Source organism: Pleurodeles waltl, chromosome 9 (genome assembly GCF_031143425.1).
Source record: "Pleurodeles waltl isolate 20211129_DDA chromosome 9, aPleWal1.hap1.20221129, whole genome shotgun sequence".
Taxonomy (NCBI): domain Eukaryota; kingdom Metazoa; phylum Chordata; class Amphibia; order Caudata; family Salamandridae; genus Pleurodeles; species Pleurodeles waltl.
Window position 1 is genome coordinate 737,703,508 of NC_090448.1, and position 22,541 is coordinate 737,726,048.

General features: G+C 48.3%; 1 protein-coding gene across 1 annotated transcript in view; it reads left to right on the top strand.

Moving 5' to 3' along the window:
- Positions 1-6,167: 6,167 nt before the first annotated feature.
- LOC138259894 (transmembrane protein 272-like) overlaps positions 6,168-22,541 on the top strand; it is a 424,789-nt gene continuing 408,415 nt past the window's right edge. The window contains exon 1 of the mRNA XM_069207851.1: positions 6,168-6,985. The gene's annotated coding sequence lies outside the window, so the exon portion shown is untranslated. The remainder of the gene's footprint in view (positions 6,986-22,541) is intronic.

Below are 22,541 nucleotides of genomic sequence, written 5' to 3' on the forward strand. Positions count from 1 at the left end.
GGCATATGGGGGCGGGAGGGGGGCGGGCCGCAGGGAGGCAGCGGCGGGGAAACGCGGCTAAGGGTAGCGCACAAGGGGCAAAAGCAGTCAAAAAATATGTCAAAAAAGCTCAAATGGAAGCAAATGGAGCAAAAAGGCACAATAAAGCAAGGCACAGAATACAGTCACAAATTCGGTGAAAACGGTACAATGCACACGAGTCTAGCGACGCTTACCAGAAGCCCACTAGACACCAGGGATGAGGCGCAGGTGGATGCCTGCGGGTGGAGGAGGGCCTCGAACACGCTAGCAGCAGCGTGGGCGGGGGTCAGGACACGAACACAGCAAGGTGGTGCCGCGGACGTGGGGGAGCGAGCTCTTGACCGAAATCAGGTCAGAGGTTGCTCACCCTCGACGCGCAGCGCCAGCCATTAAGAAGGGAGGGGGGAGGGAGGAGCTGCTGGGAGGTGGGAGGGAGCGGCCAATGGGGGCGCGAGGGGGGCGGGCCGCAGGGAGGCAGCGGCGGGGAAACGCGGCTAAGGGGAGCGCATAAGGGGCAAAAGCAGTCCCAAAAAATTCTAAAAAGCACAAATGGAAGCAAATGGAGCAAAAAGGCACAATAAAGCAAGGCACAGAATACAGTCACAAATACGGTGAAAACGGCACAATGCACACGAGTCTAGCGATGCTTACCAGAAGCCCACTAGACACCAGGGATGAGGCGCAGGTGGATGCCTGCGGGTGGAGGAGGGCCTCGAACACGCTAGCAGCAGCGTGGGCGGGGGTCAGGACACGGACACAGCAAGGTGGTGCTGCGGACGTGGGGGAGCGAGCTCTTGACCGAAATCAGGTCAGAGGTCGCTCAACCTTGACGCGCAGTGCCAGCCATTAAGAAGGGAGGGGGAGGGAGGAGCAGCTAGGAGGTGGGAGGGAGCGACAAATGGGGGCGTGAGGGGACGGGCCGCAGGGAGGTAGCGGCGGGGAAACGCGGGTAAGGGGAGCGCACAAGGGGCAAAAGCAGTCACAAAAAAATCAAAAAAGCACAAGTGGAAGCAAATGGAGCAAAAAGGCACAATAAAGCAAGGCACAGAATACAGTCACAAATACGGTGAAAACGGCACAATGCACACAAGTCTAGCGACGCTTACCAGAAGCCCACTAGACACCAGGGATGAGGCGCAGGTGGATGCCTGTGTGTGGAGGAGGGCCTCGAACACGTTAGCAGCAGCGTGGGCGGGGTCAGGGACACGGACACAGCAAGGTGGTGCTGCGGAAGTGGGGGAGCGAGCTCTTGACCGAAATCAGGTCAGAGGTCGCTCACCCTCGACGCGCAGCGCCAGCCATTAAGAAGGGAGGGGGGAGGGAGGAGCAGCTGGGAGGCGGGAGGGAGCGGCAAATGGGGGCGGGGCCGCAGGGAGGCAGCGTCGGGGAAACGCGGCTAAGGGGAGCGCACAAGGGGCAAAAGCAGTCACAAAAAAGTCAAAAAAGCTCAAATGGAAGCAAATGGAGCAAAAAGGCACAATAAAGCAAGGCACAGAATACAGTCACAAATACGGTGAATACGGCACAATGCACACGAGTCTAGCGACGCTTACCAGAAGCCCACTAGAAACCAGGGATGAGGCGCAGGTGGATGCCTGCGGGTGGAGGAGGGCTTCGAACACGCTAGCAGCAGCGTGGGCGGGAATCAGGGACACGGACACAGCAAGGTGGTGCTGCGGACGTGGCGGAGCGAGCTCTTGACCGAAATCAGGTCAGAGGTCGCTCACCCTCGAAGCGCAGCGCCAGCCATTAAGAAGGGAGGGGGGAGGGAGGAGCAGCTGGGAGGCGGGAGGGAGCGGCAAATGGAGGCGCGAGGGGGGCGGGGCCGCAGGGAGGCAGCGGCGAGGAAACGCGGCTAAGGGGAGCGCACAAGGGGCAAAAGCAGTCACAAAAAAGTCAAAAAAGCACAAATGGAAGCAAATGGAGGAAAAAGGCACAATAAAGCAAGGCACAGAATACAGTCACAAATACGGTGAAAACTGCACAATGCACACGAGTCTAGCGATGCTTACCAGAAGCCCAGTAGACACCAGGGATGAGGCGCAGGTGGATGCCTGCGGGTGGAGGAGGGCCTCGAACACGCTAGCAGCAGCGTGGGCGGGGGTCAGGGACACGGACACAGCAAGGTGGTGCTGCAGACGTGGAGGAGCGAGCTCTTGACTGAAATCAGGTCAGAGGTCGCTCACCCTCGACGCGCAGCGCCAGCGATTAAGAAGGGAGGGGGAGGGAGGAGCAGCTGGGAGGCGGGAGGGAGCGGCAAATGGAGGCGCGAGGGGGGCGGGCCGCAGGGAGGCAGCGGCGGGTAAACGCGGCTAACGGGAGCGCACAAGGGGCAAAAGTAGTCACAAAAAAGTCAAAAAAGCACAAATGGAAGCAAATGGAGCAAAAAGGCACAATAAAGGAAGGCACAGAATACAGTCACAAATACGGTGAAAACGGCACAATTCACACGAGTCTAGCGACGCATACCAGAAGCCTACTAGACACCAGGGATGAGGCGCAGGTGGATGCCTGCGGGTGGAGGAGGGCCTCGAACACGCTAGCAGCAGCGTGGGCGGGGATCAGGGACACGGACACAGCAAGGTGGTGCTGCGGACGTGGGGGAGCGAGCTCTTGATCGAAATCAGGTCAGAGGTCGCTCACCCTCGACGCGCAGCGCCAGCCATTAAGAAGGGAGGGTGGAGGGAGGAGCAGCTGGGAGGCGGGAGGGAGCGGCAAATGGGGGCGCGAGGGGGGCGGGCCGCAGGGAGGCAGCGGCGGAGAAACGCGGCTAAGGGGAGCGCACAAGGGGCAAAAGCAGTCACAAAAAAGTCAAAAAAGCTCAAATGGAAGCAAATGGAGCAAAAAGGCACAATAATGCAAGGCACAGAATATAGTCACAAATACGGTGAAAATGGCACAATGCACACGAGTCTAGCGATGCTTACCAGAAGCCCACTAGACACCAGGGATGAGGCGCAGGTGGATGCCTGCGGGTGGAGGAGAGCCTCGAACACGCTAGCAGCAGCGTGGGCGGGGGTCAGGGACACGGACACAGCAAGGTGGTGCTGTGGACGTGGGGGAGCGAGCTCTTGTCCGAAATCAGGTCAGAGGTCGCTCACCCTCGATGCGCAGCGCCAGCCATTAAGAGGGGAGGGGGGAGGGAGGATCAGCTGGGAGGCGGGAGGGAGCGGCAAATGGGGGCGTGAGGGGGGCGGGCCGCAGGGAGGCAGCGGCGGGGAAACGCGGCTAAGGGGAGCGCACAAGGGGCAAAAGCAGTCACAAAAAAGTCAAAAAAGCACAAATGGAAGCAAATGGAGCAAAAAGGCACAATAAAGCAAGGCACAGAATACAGTCACAAATACGGTGAAAACGGCACAATGCACACGAGTCTAGCGATGCTTACCAGAAGCCCACTAGACACCAGGGATGAGGCGCAGGTGGATGGCTGCGGGTGGAGGAGGGCCTCGAACACGCTATCAGCAGCGTGGGCGGGGGTCAGGGACACGGACACAGCAAGGTGGTGCTGCGGACGTGGGGGAGCGAGCTCTTGTCCGAAATCAGGCCAGAGGTTGCTCACCCTCGACGCGCAGCGCCAGCCATTAAGACGGGAGGGGGGAGGGAGGAGCCTCTGGGAGGCGGGAGGGAGCGGCAAATGGGGGCGTGAGGGGGGCGGGCCGCAGGGAGGCAGCGGCGGGGAAACGCGGCTAAGGGGAGCGCACAAGGGGCAAAAGCAGTCACAAAAAAGTCAAAAAAACACAAATGGAAGCAAATGGAGCAAAAAGGCACAATAAAGCAAGGCACAGAATACAGTCACAAATACGGTGAAAACGGCACAATGCACACGAGTCTAGCGACGCTTACCAGAACCCCACTAGACACCAGGGATGAGGCGCAGGTGGATGCCTGCTGGTGGAGGAGGGCCTCGAACACGCTAGCAGCAGTGTGGGGGGGGGGTCAGGGACACGGACACAGCAAGGATGGTGCTACTGACGTGGGGGAGCGAGCTCTTGACCTAAATCACCTCTTGAGAGCAAAGTGCAGCAGTTTGTTTTATGGGCCAGTGCCCAGAAAAAAAGAAGCATTTATAGGTCATGTGGGACCTGCCAGCTGTTATCCACCATGCAAAACTAGGGGGCCCCCAGGACCCCAGCAGGGTATTCTCCAAAAGGGCAGCGCTAATAGGCTGGGCAAAAGGGGACCTGAGAGCACCAGATGACAGGTTACAGATTGAGTTCCACATCCTATAAGGGTTGATAGATTGGGTCTGCAAGGCCACATACTCCATCCACGAGGCTACCCTTTTCATAGCAGCATTCAGGTTGGCATTTTTGGGGCTTTCTGGGTGAGTGACCTGGTAGCCAACTCGAAATAAAATGAGACAATGGATGCACCTTAAAAATTCATGGGACACTTTTTAGATATGGTGGTCTGAGATAATCTCGCACAGGTTGTGGCACGGGGCCAGGTTGGGTGATGTCATTGAGCATTCCCACAGAAGGGTAAATACCACAATGTGCAAGTTCACCAAGCAGTGCAGCTTTGGTTTCATAAGGCATGGCCTAATTAACGCAAGCTGCGCAGGGTACTTCGATAAAGATGGGGTTCACTTGTCAGAGGTTGGTACGAGCTTATTCCTTTTGGACCTGCAGGAGGCACTGGAAACGGCCTGATGCAGGTGATTAGGATACCTGACATGCTGGGGTGCGCGGTCTTTAAGGGAGGAAAACTCTCCAACTAAACAATCGTAGCACTGAATGGGTTTGCCCATGGTGCTGTTTTTGGTTCATCAGGCGAGTGGGCATGTTAGGTTTACTCATCGCTGCCTGTCCTTTGATCGGCTGTAAATTAACCCTCCATGTTGGCATATTTCAATTATGAAATAAACCTGCAGCAATCTGTTTTCCACAAACCTTACGTTGTCTGAATTATTTCTCTCCTTGTGGGCTAAGTAGTCATTTCACCATGTTTGTGGGCGGTGCCAATATCGGCACTATGGGGGTGATTGGAAATGTTGTCGATCAAATACTTGGTACAGCTTGCTATGTCCCTGTGACGTAAGGACTGTGACAAGGAAGAGGGAGAAAGTGGTAACGCTCCGGTTATGTACTGGTAATTATCAATTCTCGTGCTACTTTTCATTGATGAAGTCTTAGGTTCCCTCCCACCCTCGTCTGCCGTCCACCTTTGTCCAATGTGGTACTGTTTGGGCTTTAAAAACATGAATTTGGGTGATGGACAAGGTATTTTTGCCCTCACAGCAAGGGAGACTACAACCGTTAGCTCAGTTTAAAGGGCCGGTGCTTGCACTGCAGATGCGAGGTCTGTGATGTGGATGGGAAGGGTTCAGTCTAATATCCCTCTACTGTGACGGGTACTGACGAACACTGGCGTCAGCTGCCTGGGCCTGTTCCTGTGCCAGCCTGCGATTATACGCTCACTGGTGACTAACACGGTATTTACTTCAATTCGTGGGCCCGGGCCCCGTTCCAACCTGAGCCTTCCTCCTCCTCGCGTGGGAGGCAGCAGCACCCCAGGTGTGGAGCGGGTTTTCTTTGCTGCTAATCTGTGTGAACGATGACCAGTGTGCGTGTTTTAGGGGTGACTCACTGTATATAGAGGGAGGAGGAAAGCGAGCTGGAATAATCTAAACGGCTCTGCCATTGCGCCCCAGTCCTGCCAGCGCGGCTCCTTGCATTTTCAGTAGGGCACTCAGACGGCTCTGCCAGTGCACCTCAACCATGACCACAATATTTCCATGCTAGGTATTACAGACAGCTCTGCCAATGCACATCCTAATTTGAGAACAGGCACCCCAAACACCCTCGACTGTTCAGGATAAAAACATCGCACACACTGCTAGTGAAGTGCACGCCTAGACTTCAGCATTCCTGCGATTCCAACCCCGGGGCAACGCGTCACGTGACGCCGCTAGAGCGTCTCAGCACGGGAAGTCCAGAGAGCGAGGCAGGGCCCTGGGCAGGTCCCGCGCAAGAACGGAAAGATATTTTGATATCTTGAAAGCTAAGGTTAAGTGGGATAAGTACTGGGGTGAGGTGTGTTTGTAGTCTCAGTCTAGCAAAAGCGAAGGGTGACAAAGTAAGAATGAGTGAAAGCTACCGGAGGTGCGGGTAGTTATACAACTGGTGTCTTTGTACTGCCCAAGGAATGTTGCCGCGCACATTCTTTCTTTATTAAAGAGAAGATGTAGCCCGGCTGTACAGTTGTGGGATTTAAGTATTGTTGGTCTATTGACCCTGAATCGCCATGAATCGATATATTAACCACGCCCACACTACTGACGAGCCTACTTGAAAGACACAGGAAACAGACAACGTTCTTTGACAGAATGCTTGAGTCCAGGGAGCTGCGAAGCCGTACTACCAGCAGTACAGCGCTATAGAAAACACTGTTAACACAGCAAATGCAGATTGATTTAACGCGGCATGGCAGGATGAAGGTTGCATGCCTATGCCTGTGGGTAATCAAAAGAGGGAAGGTTGGACAAGTTCTGCAGTGAAGGGGGGATTGTTACTACAAACGAGTATGAAGGTGGCGCTGCTACAGCTGTGTGTGTGTGATTGGAGGCGGTAGAAGAGAGGCACCACAGAACCGATGCACCCCAGAGAACGCTGGCTCTGAATGGCTCCCCCCTCCACAGTCCCTCCTTCTCAAGCCCTTGTGATCGGATCACACACTCTCCGTTTGAGCAGCGGCGGTAGAGCGCCGCGGGAAAGCGCCTCGGTAGCAGACTGACACGTTGGCGTTGGGTGGGAAGAAAATATCGAACGTGAGGAGGCAGAAGCGCAGCAGCATCTGTCAGCGAGCAGGCAGTGGCACGAAGAAACGGCATCAGCAACAGGTTGCCTGTGAGCAGTCGACGGGATCCGACAGTAGTATCTGCAGAATTCTCGTCAGCAGAAGCAGCAGCAACAGGCTTCGAGTAGCAGACAGTGGTGCCCACCACCTACATCAGCAGCAGCAGGTCAGGCTCTGAGGGCAGTGAGTGTCTGTCAGCACTGACGAGTGGTTGATGTGAGTGTGCGGATTGTGGTACCAAGTAGCAGCATCACGTTGCTATGGCGAGGAGCTCGCGCTGCTGATGGAGATGGTCTATAGCTGCTGAGGTGCAGGCGCGGGCCGGTAGGGAGAGAGTCTTTGTGCAGTGGAAAAAAAAGCAGAAACCACCGGCCCACTGAGCTGCGCCTTCGCACTGATTGCTCCTTATATATTCTCGCGCGGTTTTCCCCTTAGATATGTCTCCACTCACTCGTTCTCCCGCTGAATATCCTAAGATACATCCAAATAGTCAGATGTCCCACCCACAATTTTCCTTGACATTTCGTGTGAATTAGGGTGACCATCTGGCAAGAAGACACATTCTGGACAGTGACAGTACAAATTCATAACAAAGGATCAAAATTTATGACAAAAATTCAGGAAAACGTGTCAAAATTCAGGACAAAAATTCAGGATAAAGGGTCATTTTTACTGACACATCTAAGGGGGATGCATAGATATAAAATAGACAGTTGACAGACGGACAAACCAAAATAGGTTTATGTTCTTTATTTGTATCACACATTGGAGTAGTTTATCATCATCTTTGTTGCGTGATTATTTGAAATCGTTGCAAAATACACATAATATAGCAAGTTAAATAAAAGTGTTGTTGTGGTAACTCATGATATGGTTAGGAAAAGAAACACTCTTTCAATATTAGACATCAGTCAGTAATTGGAGAAGTGAGCCACTGTTGAATAGTATTAACAATTCTTAACTGGTAAAACTGTTAAAATTAGAACCCCATATAAACATAAAACGTGAGAAATGAGAGGTGCAAAGAAAGATGCTAAAACTTGATGAGTTCCTGGCGTCGTAGTTATGAAATAAAATATGAATTCATAACTATTAAAATAGTTAAAAATTGAATCAGATGGATGTGCAATTTTCGTTTAATTTTGCTTGCAGCTGCGAGATGAAATTCCCAAATTTGGCCAGTTCTGCTGGCTCACTTACAGTGAATACCAAAGTTCTAGCCTCAGAACCAGATCTTATGCCGTGGCAAAGGAAGAGAGGTCTTAGTAAAGTGTGTTGTGAGTTCAATAGTACCGGGCAGCAGCATAGTAGATGGATGAATGTGTTTTACAGCCATAGAGCCTGCAACAGTTTATGTTGGTGAGAAAGCACAATTTTGGATTCAGTTCCTTTATTTTTAGGCCGAGCAGTCTAGCAAAAGCAATCTGTGTCACGCAGGCCTTCCTAATTGTGCAAGCTAGATAGAGCTCAGGTGCCAGATACTGTGTGTCATTCTTAAAGGATGCCGCCACCGCTCTTTGCACTGGAGTGCTGCTCAATTTTCCCAGGTCGCATGCACAGGACAGTGTTTTTATCTGCCTTTTCCAGACCACCTTGATGGATATCTGTGAATGTGACAGTTTTATCAATTCTGCTTGATCGATTTGTAGGCTAGTTAGTGCTGTGGTTAAGTATTGTCACCAGGGATTTGTCTTTACCTAAAAAATGTGACGAAGATCCGATTTCAGAGTATTAGTTGGTGCCAGGATTATTTTGTGGTAGTACTTCAAGAAAGCCCTCATATGTGCCCAATTATGACCTTCCCGAACAAATTCTAACCTTATCATGTTGATCCTTAAATATTGTGGAAGCTTGAACAATCTTTTATAGATTTTCACTTGGAGCTTTTCTGTCAGCATGGTGAGTTGGTCTGGATAGGCTTCATGCCCGTAATTTAATGCTGGAAGAAAATAATCTTTATTAACTTGGAGAATTAGGCGGTCATTCTGACCGCGGCGGGCGGCGGTCGCCGCCCGCCATGCGGTTACCGCCGAATGACCGCCCGCGGTCAAAAGACCGCGGTGGTCATTCCAACTTTCCCGCTGGGCCGGCGGGCGACCGTCAAAAGGCCGCCCGCCGGCCCAGCGGAAAAAGCCCCTGCAACGAGGAAGCCGGCTCCGAATGGAGCCGGCGGAGTTGCAGGGGTGCGACGGGTGCAGTGGCACCCGTCGCGATTTTCACTGTCTGCTAAGCAGACAGTGAAAATCTGTGTGGGGCCCTGTGAGGGAGCCCCTGCACTGCCCATGCCAGTGGCATGGGCAGTGCAGGGGCCCCCAGGGGCCCCACGACACCTGTTCCCGCCATCCTGGTTCTGGCGGTGACAACCGCCAGAAACAGGCTGGCGGGAAGGGGGTCGGAATCCCCGTGGCGGTGCTGCAAGCAGCGCCGCCATGGCGGATTCCCTGGGCCAGGGGAAAACCGGCGGGAAACCGCCGGTTCCCCTTTTCTGAAGCCGTGGTCAGAATAGCCCAGGAAGCACTGCCAGCCTGTTGGCGGTGCTTCCGCTGCCCTCCGCCATGGCGGTCATGGACCGCCAGGGTCGGAATGACCCCCTTAGTCTGGTGGTCAGGCTTTCCATGAAGTTGTTTAGTTGGCATACTATAGTCATTATGAAGTCAGCATTTGCCGTTAGATGGTGAAGGTGAACTTTGGGCTTTCCCTTTGCGATAATCAGACGCCCAGGAAGTTGTAGGTGTCTGTGCTGCTGATGATGAGTGGCCCTGTTTTCCAGTGGGAGTGCCAATGTTTCAATGACCCACCAAGAATTACTACTTTAGTTTTTGAGGGATTTGTCGTCATTTTGTTTGCAATGTTACAACTATGCAAAGTAGTTAGTGCTTTTTGTAGGCCAGTTTTCGAGTGGTCCAACAAGACAATGTCATCTGCATATTGCAGGAGGGTAAGTCTAAGCTTCCCAATTTTTGTTGGGATTAGGTGTGCGTATTTTAATGCCTGTGACATGTCTGCTGTGTAAAGGTTGAAAAGAAGGGGCGTCAGCACACACCCTTGTTTTAACCTTTTGGTGGTGGGGATCTTCTTGCTAATAATAGGACTGGACAGCTTGAGTCTTACCCAGGTTGATGTGTAAAGTAGAATTATTGCCCTTAATAACTTGCTTGGGACTCCCTAATTTTGGAGCATTCACCATAGCAGGATCCGATCCACCGCGTCAAAGACTCCAGAATAGTCTACAAAGCAAGCAACCACATTGGAGTATTGAGCAAACATGAAAAAAAAAAACTAGCAAATACATACCCCATGCAGAATTTGACAGCCCATTGTGAGTGATAGTGCCGAAGCAGTGATGTGCTACTAAACGTAGACTGGGAGTTCACAGGCATTAGCACTACTTGAGAGTGTGAAACAGAGAGAAAAATGAGGGTGAGAAAGGAGTAGAGAAGAATAAATGCAGAGAGGAAAAGACAGAAGGTTGGAACGGTGAGAGCAGGGCTGGCTTCAGCAGTGGTGGTTCCCTGTGTGACAGTCTTTTTTGGTGCCCCACCCATGACCACCTCCTTGGATTCACTCACTACCACCGGGCAAATGTGCCCCTCATCTCGCCATAGCTCCCCCTTTCACATACATTCATTTGTTTTAAAGCACTTGTAAAAGCTGGCTTTACTAATCCACTCAGCTATCCACATAACATATAGTTCTGTTGTTTGCAGCAGGCATATTAACCCTCTATGCAACTTTATGGCGAGTCAAAGCTGCCGCTAGACAAAACTCTGATCTCTCTCCCTAGCAGGAACATTAATCGCAAGTGGTATCTTGACATTTTAATTGTTTCCTGAAGGTTGGGCGCACATGGAACTTTTGTTTAAGTGCTTTTAAATCACAAGTTTCGTAAGTCATTGCTAAACACATGAGGTCAGCACCCCCAATCCAGGTGAGCACCCGGTGCGGCCGCACCCCTCGCACCACCCTAAAGCCTGCCCGAGTGGGAGTGAACAGTGAGAGGAGAAAGCAAGAAAAGTCGCTCAACTGAGAGAGAAAGAACAGATGATAAAAGTAAAGAGGCTTGCAGAAGAAGATGGGACAGAGAAGGGAGCAGAAACAGATATATAAAGATGCTGAGAGTGACAGAGAGAAGGTAGAAAGGAGATAAAAGGTAGAGGGGTTTATAAAAGGCGAGGTAGATGAAAAGAGAGGGCGCATGTGAGGGAATGAGAGGGTTAGAGACAAATTGGAAGGTAGGGAAAGGAGGGAACATAGAGAAAATGGAAAAGAGAGAGAAAGAACTCGAATAGGAAGTGAGCAAAGAGAGATTAAGTGAGAGTTGACTTTGTAACTTGGATGTCAGAGCTTTCAGTCTCAATATTATACTTTGCTAGGGGAGCTGAGAAGGATAGTGCGCATTACTGATATCTGTGCAGAACGCTGATTGTGGGTCATACACAAAAGTTAAAGTGGACGATATGTACTGGGAATGACATTCACAAGCTCTCTTATTTTTACAAAAACAGATTCCATCTTTTTTTAAATAAAACGACCACTCCTCAAGAGTTAATCTTGATCTTCAGTTGCCTCAGGCTGAAAAGGCAATAGAGGGTCTCCTATGGTGTGCAGCAAGATGATGGACAGACAATACAGCTAAAGAAACAACAAGCCTTCTTCCCAGGGTGTCTGTTAGCTGAAATAAATGTAAATGGATGCAGTTACTTAATCAACAAGTCTAAAAGCTGCTGGGGAACCTGTTTGATACTGTGTAAAGTACACTTGTAGTTCGAGCTTTCCAGACAGTTTAAGAACGTACTGGACCTTACAGCCTACCTTTGCTTACCTTGCATTTGCTTGCTTTTATTTCAGTGGCTTTCATTGTCCCACCTGGTCTATCTTGTATCTGCCCCTCTCTTGGAGCATAGCCTTGTTAACGTCTCTTTTACTGGCTAGCTTCAATTTCCCTCTAATTACTTTTAGCAAATTTTTTTCCTATTGGGTTAAGCACTCTTTGAGAGTGTATGTGTTTTCTTTAGCACTTTATGTGTGCTCACACCACATGCCCACCCTCTGCTGCATTTCTCTCCTGTGTACTTCTCATCCACTCTCCTCACACTTAGGTGGTCATTATGACTCTTGCAGTCTTTAGACTGCCAGGACCGTAGTGGCGATCTGACCGCCATCAGTGCAGTGGTCCCACCAATTCGGCGGCAGTCTCACCGCCACATTACGACTGGCAGTTGCCCCGCGGTCGGATCGCCAGTTTTCCTCCACAGGAGGGACTGGCGGTGCTGGCAGTCCTAATCTGCCAGAGCAGCGCTGCATGCAGCGCCACCCTGGGGATTGAGACTCCCCTCTCCACCAGCTTTTACATGGCGATTGCACTGTCATGTTAAGGCTGGCAAAGATTGGGTGCAGGGGGCCCCCATGGCCAGCCCCGTAGTGCCTTTCACTGTCTGCATTGCTGACAGAGAAAAGTGCAACGGGTGCTGTTGCACCCTACGCACCTCAAAATTGCAGCTGGCTCAATAATGAGCCAACATCAATGTTCTGGGCTGTTCCCCGCTGGGCCAGCAGGTGGAAACACAGTTTCTGCCCCCGCTGACCCAGCGGGGAACTCGTAATGGGGCCTGCGGGAAGGCGGACGCATTGGCGGCAACCTGACCACAGGAGTTTGGTGGACATGCTTTTCCGTCCGGCAAACTCATAATGACCCCATTAGTGTTGCTTTTGCTTTCATGTGTATCTCTGCCCATGGCTTTGGTGCTGTCATTTTTGGGTGCTTCTTGCTTTCTTGTTTGCTTCTTCCCCCCTGTGCTCCCATTTTCTTTCCTCCCCTCCCCCCTCTGCTGTTTTCTTTAGTCCTTATTTGTTTCACCTCCTACTGTCAGTGTTGTTCACTTTTATGTGTGATACCTCCCCTTCCTCGTTCACATTCTCTCCTCTCTCTCACCCATCACCTGCTATCTATTTATAAGCACCCCCAAAAATATGGCACGTATATGCAGATTACGACCTTTTGTAAAGTATTCCTTAGTTATTATCAGGTGGTTAATTTTGGGAGAGCTTTGTGGTTAATAAATCCTTTTAGAACCCGTAGGCCATTAACACTGGATAGGTCTGAAAACTTCATTTTCCACTGCATCTCACCTGCTGGCCTACTGACACTCATCACCAGGGGCCAGATGTAGGAAGGAAGCAATTTGCGAGTTGCAAATTGCGAGTCCTTCCGACTCGCAATTTGCAACTCGCAAATTGCTATGCAGTACGGTGTCTCAGACACCGACTGCAACTCGCTATGGGGTCGCAATGACCCACCTCATGAACATTCATGAGGTGGGTCGCAAATTGCGGCCCCATAGCGAGTATAGGCACTCGCTAACATGGAGGCCTGCTGTAGTCAGCAGGCCTCCATGTTAGCGACCTGCTTTTCAATAAAGCAGTTTTTTTTTTTTTTTAAGTGTAGCCCGTTTTCCTTAAAGGAAAACGAGCTGCACTTAAAAAGAAAACCGAAACCTTTAGTTTCGGTATTTTTTCAGGGCAGGGAGTGGTCCCTTGGACCACTCCCTGCCCTGAAAAAATGTTTTTGGGTCCAGTCACAAACTGGAAGGGGTCCCATGGGGACCCCTTCCAATTTGCGAGTGGGTTACCATCCACTTGAAGTGGATGGTAACTGCAACACCATTTGCGAGCGCATATGCGGTCGCAAATGGTATTGCATACCACTAGGAATCGCAAATAGGAAGGGAACACCCCTTCCTATTTGCGATTCTGAAATGCATTTTGCGAGTCGGTCCGACTCGCAGAATGCATTTCTGCATAGGAAAATGTGATTTGCAACTCGCAAACGGCAGTTTTTGCCGTTTGCGAGTTGCAATTCCTTTCCTACATCTGGCCCCAGATCCCTACATCTCACTTGGATCTTGTCCACCCTCATATCCCTGCATCTTCTCTGTGTTCTTAGGTGCTGAAACTCCTGCTCATTCATGGGGATCCTCACTGTCCACTGAGCTGCAGGTCCTCAGAGGATCATCTTCACCTTTAGGTCTGACTTCTATTCACTGTGAAGGAGCTAAGACAGTGAGGCTCTTGCTCATTATCGGTTGTTCCTAAAACTACCCACTGATGCTCAGGGCACCTAAACTCATTTCCACTCTCTGGTCTACTGAGACTTCTGCTCAGAGACATTGCTGAGGAGCCTACTCAGACATCGAACCCAAGGGGCTTCTGCTCACATTTAAGCATCCTTGCAATTCTTTTCACTCCCTGGTGTCTTGGAATCCTGCTCAACATTAGTTTTGCTTAGATCCCTCTTCACCGTTAGGCCCTGTATCTCATGTTTACTCTTACCTGGAAGCTCCTACTTATCCTCAGGACAGTAAAGACCATGGTCACCATGAGATTCCCTGATGCTTCTGATTACTCCCAGTTCTCCTGGTGCTAAACACACACACAGACCTTGAGGTTCCTATCTCCACTGGATTTCCACTGCTGACCCCATGCCCCACTGGCTCACTCCTAGGTTGCCAGCTTATACTGTTCTAAATGTAGGTCTTCAAGTCTCCAGCTTACAATCAGGCTTCAAAGGCTCAGGTCTCAATCTTAGCCAGAGTCTTCTGCTGGCCCTTAGTTCCAAAAGGCTCCTGATCACCTTGCTTATTCTCCGGTTCTGTAACATGCCTCAACCCAAGGTTCCCTAAGCTTCTCTTTGCCTTCAATCCCTGAGGCTACTGCTCAACTGAAGGTCACTAAAGCTCATGCTCTCTTTCCTGTCCCTGAAGTTCCTATGCACACTGCAGGTCATTGAACATCCTGGTCAATGACATGTGCACAAACTCCATGGTGACACTGTTTATTCAAAGACACTACATGATCTCCAGGTTTAGATTTTCACATTTTGAAGGTGTTGACTGAAATATCACTCCACAGCAAGAGAATAACTTCTGCTTATCTCAAAGTGCAGCAGTGCTTCAGGAACTCAGGCTGTTTGCTCTCTCTGAAGGGGCTGTGAGATCTGCTAGCTTCTGTCATCTGCCCCTTACAGTTTGCTGCCTGCAGCTGAAATCCTGATTGGCATGGCTTTGTAAAACAAGAATGCAAGGCAGTGCAAAGCACTGCCTTACATTACCTTCTGTCAGGTAGGCATTACATGGGGTGTGAACGGGCGTTCCCATGCATCTACCTATGTATCTCACTGTAAACCAATTTTTACAAAGACTAGTAAACATGGGCTTCTGCTAAAATGGTGTGCCCATCTGAGTGAGGCTGGTGTAACAAGGAGAAATATCTTTATTTCTCCTTGTTACTTCCTTTTTGCATGTGTGCTGTATTCTGCAGCACACAAAGATGAAATAACCACAAAGGATAGTTTTCCCTGCTTGTACAAAAAATGTACCTGACCACAATGTTTTGGAATTAGTCAGCCACCAGTGTTGGAAGAGAGCACAACTGCACAGCATCATTGAAAATGCAATGCTGTTGTTCTCTCTCTGTTTCAGGCAACATAGCACAGCAATTTCACTCACTGCGCTGTATTGCATTAAATATTATTAAATAAACCCATCAATAATTTGGCAGAGGTGTCCAGGCATACATTTTGTCTTGGGCCTTGTACAGCACTCTACTGCCTTTTTGGCTAGGGTCAAACTACAGATAGAACATCACAGCTTGTTAAAAAAAGGTTATTTTTCAAAGAATGAGGAAGAATTTATCCAACACTCCAGCTCGGAGCATTTTTCTTGCAGGTTATAGTGTGGCTCTACAGGATTTTTGGGTTAGTGCACTCCAGTTTTGTTATGTTAGACATTTCTAATTGTGCTCTTTGTTCGCCAATATCTGTAAATGTTGAAATAAAAACTGTATAGAAACACAGGATATAATAAAAGACAATCCCTCAATTCATAGGCTATGTCTTCCTGCTAGGAAATCCTATAATCAGCTTCCGAAGTGCTTTTACCTCAGGGCCCAGGGCATTTCAAAGGCTGCAGATATGATAGCTTCGACCCTGGCAGGGCCGGCTTTAGTGCTGGTGGTACGCAGTGCGAAAATCTTTGTTGGTGCACCCTACTGCGAAAGCAGTGGCGTAACACAAAATGATGGGAGCCCCCTGTGGAATGAAATGAGGGGCTACTGAGTCACCCATATCACACAGATGAATGTTGGCCTTGGGCTGTTGTGGGGGCCTCCTAAAGGTTTGGGGTTCCCTTGACAGGTTGGACCTTCCTGCACTGCAAGGGCTGCAGGAACCCTCTTTAAGTCACTGCACCAAGGACCTCTTTCTGCACAGATTCCCTCACCGTCAACCTCTAATGGTGCCCCTCATCTCTACATAGATCCTGTCTCGTGCATTTAATTTCTTTTATAGTTCCACTCATCCCAATGTAGGATATCAAGAGTACTTTACCTCACACACATTATTCAAAGATAATGATTCATATGTGTCTAAGTCAACGTGTAGGAAATGTTACTTAAGACAATGAGAGCTGCAAGGTGTAGGAGTCACATGTCATCCCATACTGGTAAGCACTATATACAGGACTGCTGGAATTAGGCATCAGGGAGGGATAAAGTATGCTACAGGGTTGACTAAATTATGCAACAAAAAAGGAAAACTATACAGCGTAATGCTGAAAAGTTTTGATTAGTAGTACTACATTATTTTCTCATTGTTACTCTTTTTAACACTTTCTGGGCAATGGTTGTGCCTCATTATAAGCAGTTTAACACTCAAGTATAGGAATATGCAAATGAAAGGTGACAAGTAAACCTTTGCAGAAGGCCTTTGCAACACGTCACTGCGTTTTTAGTAACTTCTGAACAATTTGAGCTATAAAGTATTTTTTAATTAGAATCTTCGGATTGTGCAGCAGATGATTGATTAAGTGGCAAATCCATAATTATGCAAAACATGCACAATCACATAATTCTAGTGGCCCTGACTATATGCTAAGGTTGCTTGCCCTGGAGAAATACACCTCAAGATTTAAAACATAACATTGTGGCTGGTGTTGTCCTTAATAATAAATATTTATTATTATCCAAATTAATTATTTGATCTGCATGTTACACTTTGTGGTTTGCAAGAGGAGCATCATCCCTTTGCGCTACTTTATAATGAGCCAAAACTTGGAGAAAGCAAAACTCAGATCTCTCTAAGAGATACACTAATTAGCAGAGTTAAAATTACATTTTTGTTATGACCTCAAAATTGCAGGCATGAAAAGAATTTAGAAGTCTTTAATGTCCTAGGCTGATGCAGGAGAATGCACACCACATGCTCTAACACAATAGTGCACAAAGTCCCTCCGTGTGTGACAATTAGCCGCAGACAGAATGACAGTCCACAGTCTCTGCGAGGTTGGGGAGGTGCTGCAGCAACCTCTAGAGTTCAAAAGAGAAGTGCGAGCTGGCCTCAACAGTGAGTGCTTGAAAACGTTTGTTGTTTCTCACAGGGGAACTGCACAGTTCGCTGCAATCCTCCAAATTACAGACAAAAGACATCCATAAAAGGGATGTGAGACCCAAATAACGGACGGTCTGTGAAGATTACGGACGGATGATCACCCTAGTGTGAATGCTTATCCTTAAATGCCCCCACATCGGATAATCTCAAAAGTACCTCACACTGTGATGCACAGATGTCCTCTGACACTGGTTCTCCTCATATGCACTCCATTGATTATCCTCAGGTGCCCTTCTTACCGATCTCCCTCAATTGTTGCTGTGATTGGTCTGCTTAACTTCAGATGTCTCACACATGGACCATTACCAGATGTCCCTCATATTAGTTATTCTCTTATTCCCTCACTGCAGTTTTCCTCAGGTGGTCATTCATAATTCTCTGATGCACACTCTCTCGCTCTGTTAATCGCTCTGTAAAGAGATGTTCCCAGTCACTGGTTATTCTAAGATGTCTCTTTGGGCTGCATTCTGAAAAGCCTTCTCATGCTGTTTCCACTGATTCGTCTTCTTCCGCCGCTTAACCTGCAGTGTCCATCACATTGCCGATTGGAGATGCCCCCTCGCCTAGATTATCAGAAAAATGTCTTCTTGCACCAGTTTTCCCAGCCATGTATCTCACATTGGCTATTCCAGAGCTATCTTTTAGTTTAGTCACAACTGAGAGGTCCTTTCCCCTTGTTATTTGAAAGATGTTTTGTCACATTGTTATCCCAGAGCTATCCCTCCCTTTAGTCACCCTTGAGATGTTCGTGTCCCTTTTTTTTCCCACAGCGCTTACTCACATTTGTGATCTCACAGATGGCCTTTGCCACAGTCATCTCGGAGATGTTGCCGCATATTGGTTATCACAGAGATGCCCTTAGCACCAGTTTTCTCAGAGGTGCTCCCTCACATTGGTTACCTCAGAGATGTTCCTCTTGCTGGCTATCCCTTGCTTGGTTATCCCAACATGTACTTCAAAATTGTTTGCAGCCACAGGGCAGACAGTGGCTACTGGGCCCCAACGGTGGTAGTTGATGTTGTTTGCCACCCGCATCCTGGGGTCCATCAGACCGTGGCCCTGCAAACTAGGCCTAATACCACCTTTCTGTAACTGTTTCTCAGTGTAGCAAGGGCCAACAATCTCTTGCTTCCAGGAAGGTAATGTGTGGGCGCACATCTCAGAACTCAACAGCAAACCAACTGATACAATAATGTATTGTCCAACCCGGTCTTTGAATAAAACAAAGTACTTTAATCATACACTACTTAATACTACACAGAGCAATCAGGGAAATAATATTCTGGGGTAAAATCCTGCATGTGATGTTGATGCACAATATCCTTCAATACCCACTCCTGATAACAGAGTTCCCTGGCATCTATAATCCCCAATGTCTAATCTAGGACATGGCACTGACTAGGCATAGGTGCAGTTCACTCAATCACGCCCAAGCCATATATGTGGCCAACAGTACAGTTCGCTTTTCACTTTTCATGAGAATATTCGCAAAAAGTGCTAGTTCAAGCAGCAGCCCTCAACCCACTATTCAGTCTCTTGTTCACACCTAGTTCTAGGGACCACAGTTACCTTTGTCTGGGAGTCGCAGTCCAGGCTGTGAGAAAGACACTTGCCTCAGTCCTGCACCCGTGATGGCAGCTTTTGAGCTGTCAGGGCCATTGCGGAGGGTTTACTCTGAACTTAAAGACTTCAAGGATTTCAGAGTAGTGGCTACCTCTGTCTGCTCTCATGTGCAGCAGTTGTGGCCATTCCTGGGCTGGGTGCACACTGGATGTTAGAATGGCATGTGTAGCGCTCAGATTGATCGTGACCTTGTGGATGACTTAAAGAGTTGCAACCCTTCGCCAATTAAGGTACATAATTGGTGTTGATTGGGTATTCAGGCTCCAATGTTGTCAGCACCAGTTCTCAGCAACATCAGGCTGCAAATCCTGCTTAACACAGTATTTCTATATGAGGCTGTATGCGATTCTCAATTAGAACCGTTTAGAGAGACCATGGAATCCTTTCACACACAGGTGGCTCCTAGCTTCGCATCTTGGCATCTCCTGCTTTCTCTGTCAATTCTCCATACAGGGAATATGATGGGCTTCTCATTTTGGACAGTCGACCCTCCTGCAGGGCCAGACACACTCCATCACTCTCTCAGTAGGCACTGAAGCTTCTATTCTCTAGGCAGACCCTCAGCTCCTCCAGCAGAAAGTGTAGATTTTAGGTGTCCCCTCATCTCTGCAAGACTGGCCGTCATTCAGACATCAGCCATGTCTCCATTCTCCTTCACTTCGATGCCTGGATCGCCCCATTCTATCTCCAGGAATGGAGTCAGTATACCTACACTGTGTGGGAATTGGTATCCATTCCCCATCTTGTACATGATTAACCAGGAGCATCCACAGAGGAATGGATCCCACTGATTTCAGGGCTCAGACTCTCAACACACAAGGGCTCTTATTACCATACATGTGTCACAAATGCACTTCACATGCATGCACTTTACACTTGACATGCACACAGAAAGTCTGGGCTTCACTTAACAGCTAAACAGTATGTAAGGAGAATCAGTAGACCACACTCTCTGTGACACAGAGAAAAAGGTTTGTCACACTTTTAATCATTTACAAAAACTCAGTATGCTGAACCTACCATTTTATGTGATTCACCCAGGGTATGGGCATCATGCTCTACCTGCTATAAGGGCATCTTGGTGTGCCTTTCCATGTCACCGAACAGATGCTGGGCCTCACATTAGCTGGTACATGCCAAGGTCTCTGTCCACATGCTACACTTGCATAAATCTAGGAGCATAAAAGTATTAGGATATTTGATTCATATGCAGCCATGCATCCTGGGCAGAGTACATGTTTGTTCACCACACAGGTTACATTTCCGTCACAACTCTTGCTATCTCAGAAATGTTTCCTCAAATTAATTATAACAGAGATGACCTCCACTCTATTTACCGCTGACGTGTCTTATTACGTTAGTCATCCCAAAGATGCCCTTTGCATTATGTTATCTCTGAGATTTCCCCCTCACATTGGTCATCTGAGAGCTGCCCCTTGCATATGTTATACTAGGCATGTTCCTTGGACCAGTTAACTGGAGTTGGGTTGGAGTTGTGTGCTTTTAACCCCCAGTATCCTTACTTGCTTATTAATTCGAGATATTCCCTCGTCAAAGAGGTGAGGCCCAAGTTCTGCGTAAACCTGAAATTGCCTTTTTTTAATGAAATTCAGCGAAAAAGACACAAGATTACACACATTTATTAAATGCGTTTAGCGGTATCTTACTCAAAAATGTAACACAATTGCTTACATCCTCTTCTAAAGCTACACTAGACACTGGCGAGGAGACCGGCTTCAGGAGAACATTTCAGCTGCAAGACATTTCTGCACAATCTAGTCTAATTTGAGGCATTTTCAGCTCGACTCAGCCCCCCCCCCCGGAAAAAAATTGTATCAAAACTAAACTCCACGTACTTGGCAACCTTTCACAAATTTCCGTTAACGAGAAATTCGGAAATTTCACAAGTATCATGGGCATAATCGATTCTGCATAAACTTCCCGATGACCTGTTTATCATGGCTGCACAATTCCAGTGGTGCATGCTTGAGACTGGGGAGGCAACCTTTGGCTGAAGCTTAACTCTGACAAAATTGAATATATGACACTTTTCTATCAGAACACACCAGGAACAGATTTTGAGTTTCAGAATAAATGTGTGCTTGTCACTGGTATCACAAGCCAGTGCAGAGTCTGCTATCTCGGGGTTTTGAAACCCATTCTTCTCCATCTGAAATTCAGCTCCTTGTTTCATGCTTGACCAGTGCTGGAAATGAAGGGAATCCTGTCGGATTCCGGCTCTGGCGGGTGTTTCGGAGCCATCTGGGATCCAGCTGACCCAGTCAAATATGCTGAGTTTGACCTGGTCCGATTTTCTGACACCGGGACACATACAGTTGGCAGTGCCTGCATATTTTCCGCTTTCGTTCGGAGAACATGCAGGTGGCAAGTGGGCTTTCTTATTTTCAGTCCCAGCTGGGTCCAAAACAAAGGCCTGATTTAAAGGGCCATCAGCTGTTCTTTTGTTCAAGTGTCATCATGGATGGGAGACATCTGGAGCTTAACATCTAGATGCCAATGCAACGGAAGGAAACATAGGCACCAAGCTTATTACTTCACAAGTACGTTAGAGAACCTATGATTTGGAGGCAGGTTTTGACTTTGTTCAACTCTCCTACGTAAGAGATATGCATGTAGGAATGCCAGTTGTACTAGTGTGTATGAGTAATTACACAAATAATTATATAAGTGGCGCTTGTAATTTTTTAAATGTGATTCTTTTATCATGCTACTTATCCTAGTGTAGGATGTCAGAGAGCGTTACATCATAGAGAGACAATAAATCATACAAGTCTTTAAACCAATGTACAGTAAATCTTACAAAAGACAATGAAGGTCATATTGTCCATACCTGTAGACGTTATATGTTAAATGAAACACAAAGTTAGGCTTTAAATGTAACGCAGTGCTTGGGTTTGACTTCTAACAAGACATTATTACCACAAAAAGGAACCCTTCTTTGCGAACAGAATGACAGCAGACAATTTCTGAACACACAAACATAAATGCTGCAGCAATGCTTTAAATGGGCAGGTACTATCAGGTGCTAAGTACACGCACTTCTGTAGTGTGGACGGGATTGTACCAGCACTTCTCAACACTGCTCCAACGATTTCAATGGGAGAGTACCAGCACTTCTCAGCAGCAAACAGGGACTGTGGGACACGGAGTGCCAACACTGCTATTTTTCCATTTTAAGCACTGCACAGCAGGTGTTTTGCTCTTCACCCTGTAATATGTTGCGATGCAACCTCTTCTGATCAATTATGTAAGCTCAAACAAAATGAATGTCACATTTGGGCATTTTGCTGATTTCTTTGCAGCAGATTCTTTCAATAATATATAAGTTGACTATCAGATTCTGTTTTTCATGACTCCGCCCCTTGTCACTCCTCCCCCTTTACTTTGTCACCCAATAACCCCGCCAAATTGATGAGCTCCCAGAATAATTGTTTTCCAGTTCCAGCACTGGGAATGCCCCCTAATTTTGCATTCATGCTGGGCTACAGCAGCTCTCTTTATTTTGTGCTATTGCTTGCTTACCAAAGAGCCTGCAAGTCATCCAGGATGCTACACTTTCTCTGAGGATGACGTTTAAGGTACTCTACATTGTTGATCTCTTTTAGATCGAGCCTAGGCAGAGTGCACGTGCTGTCTC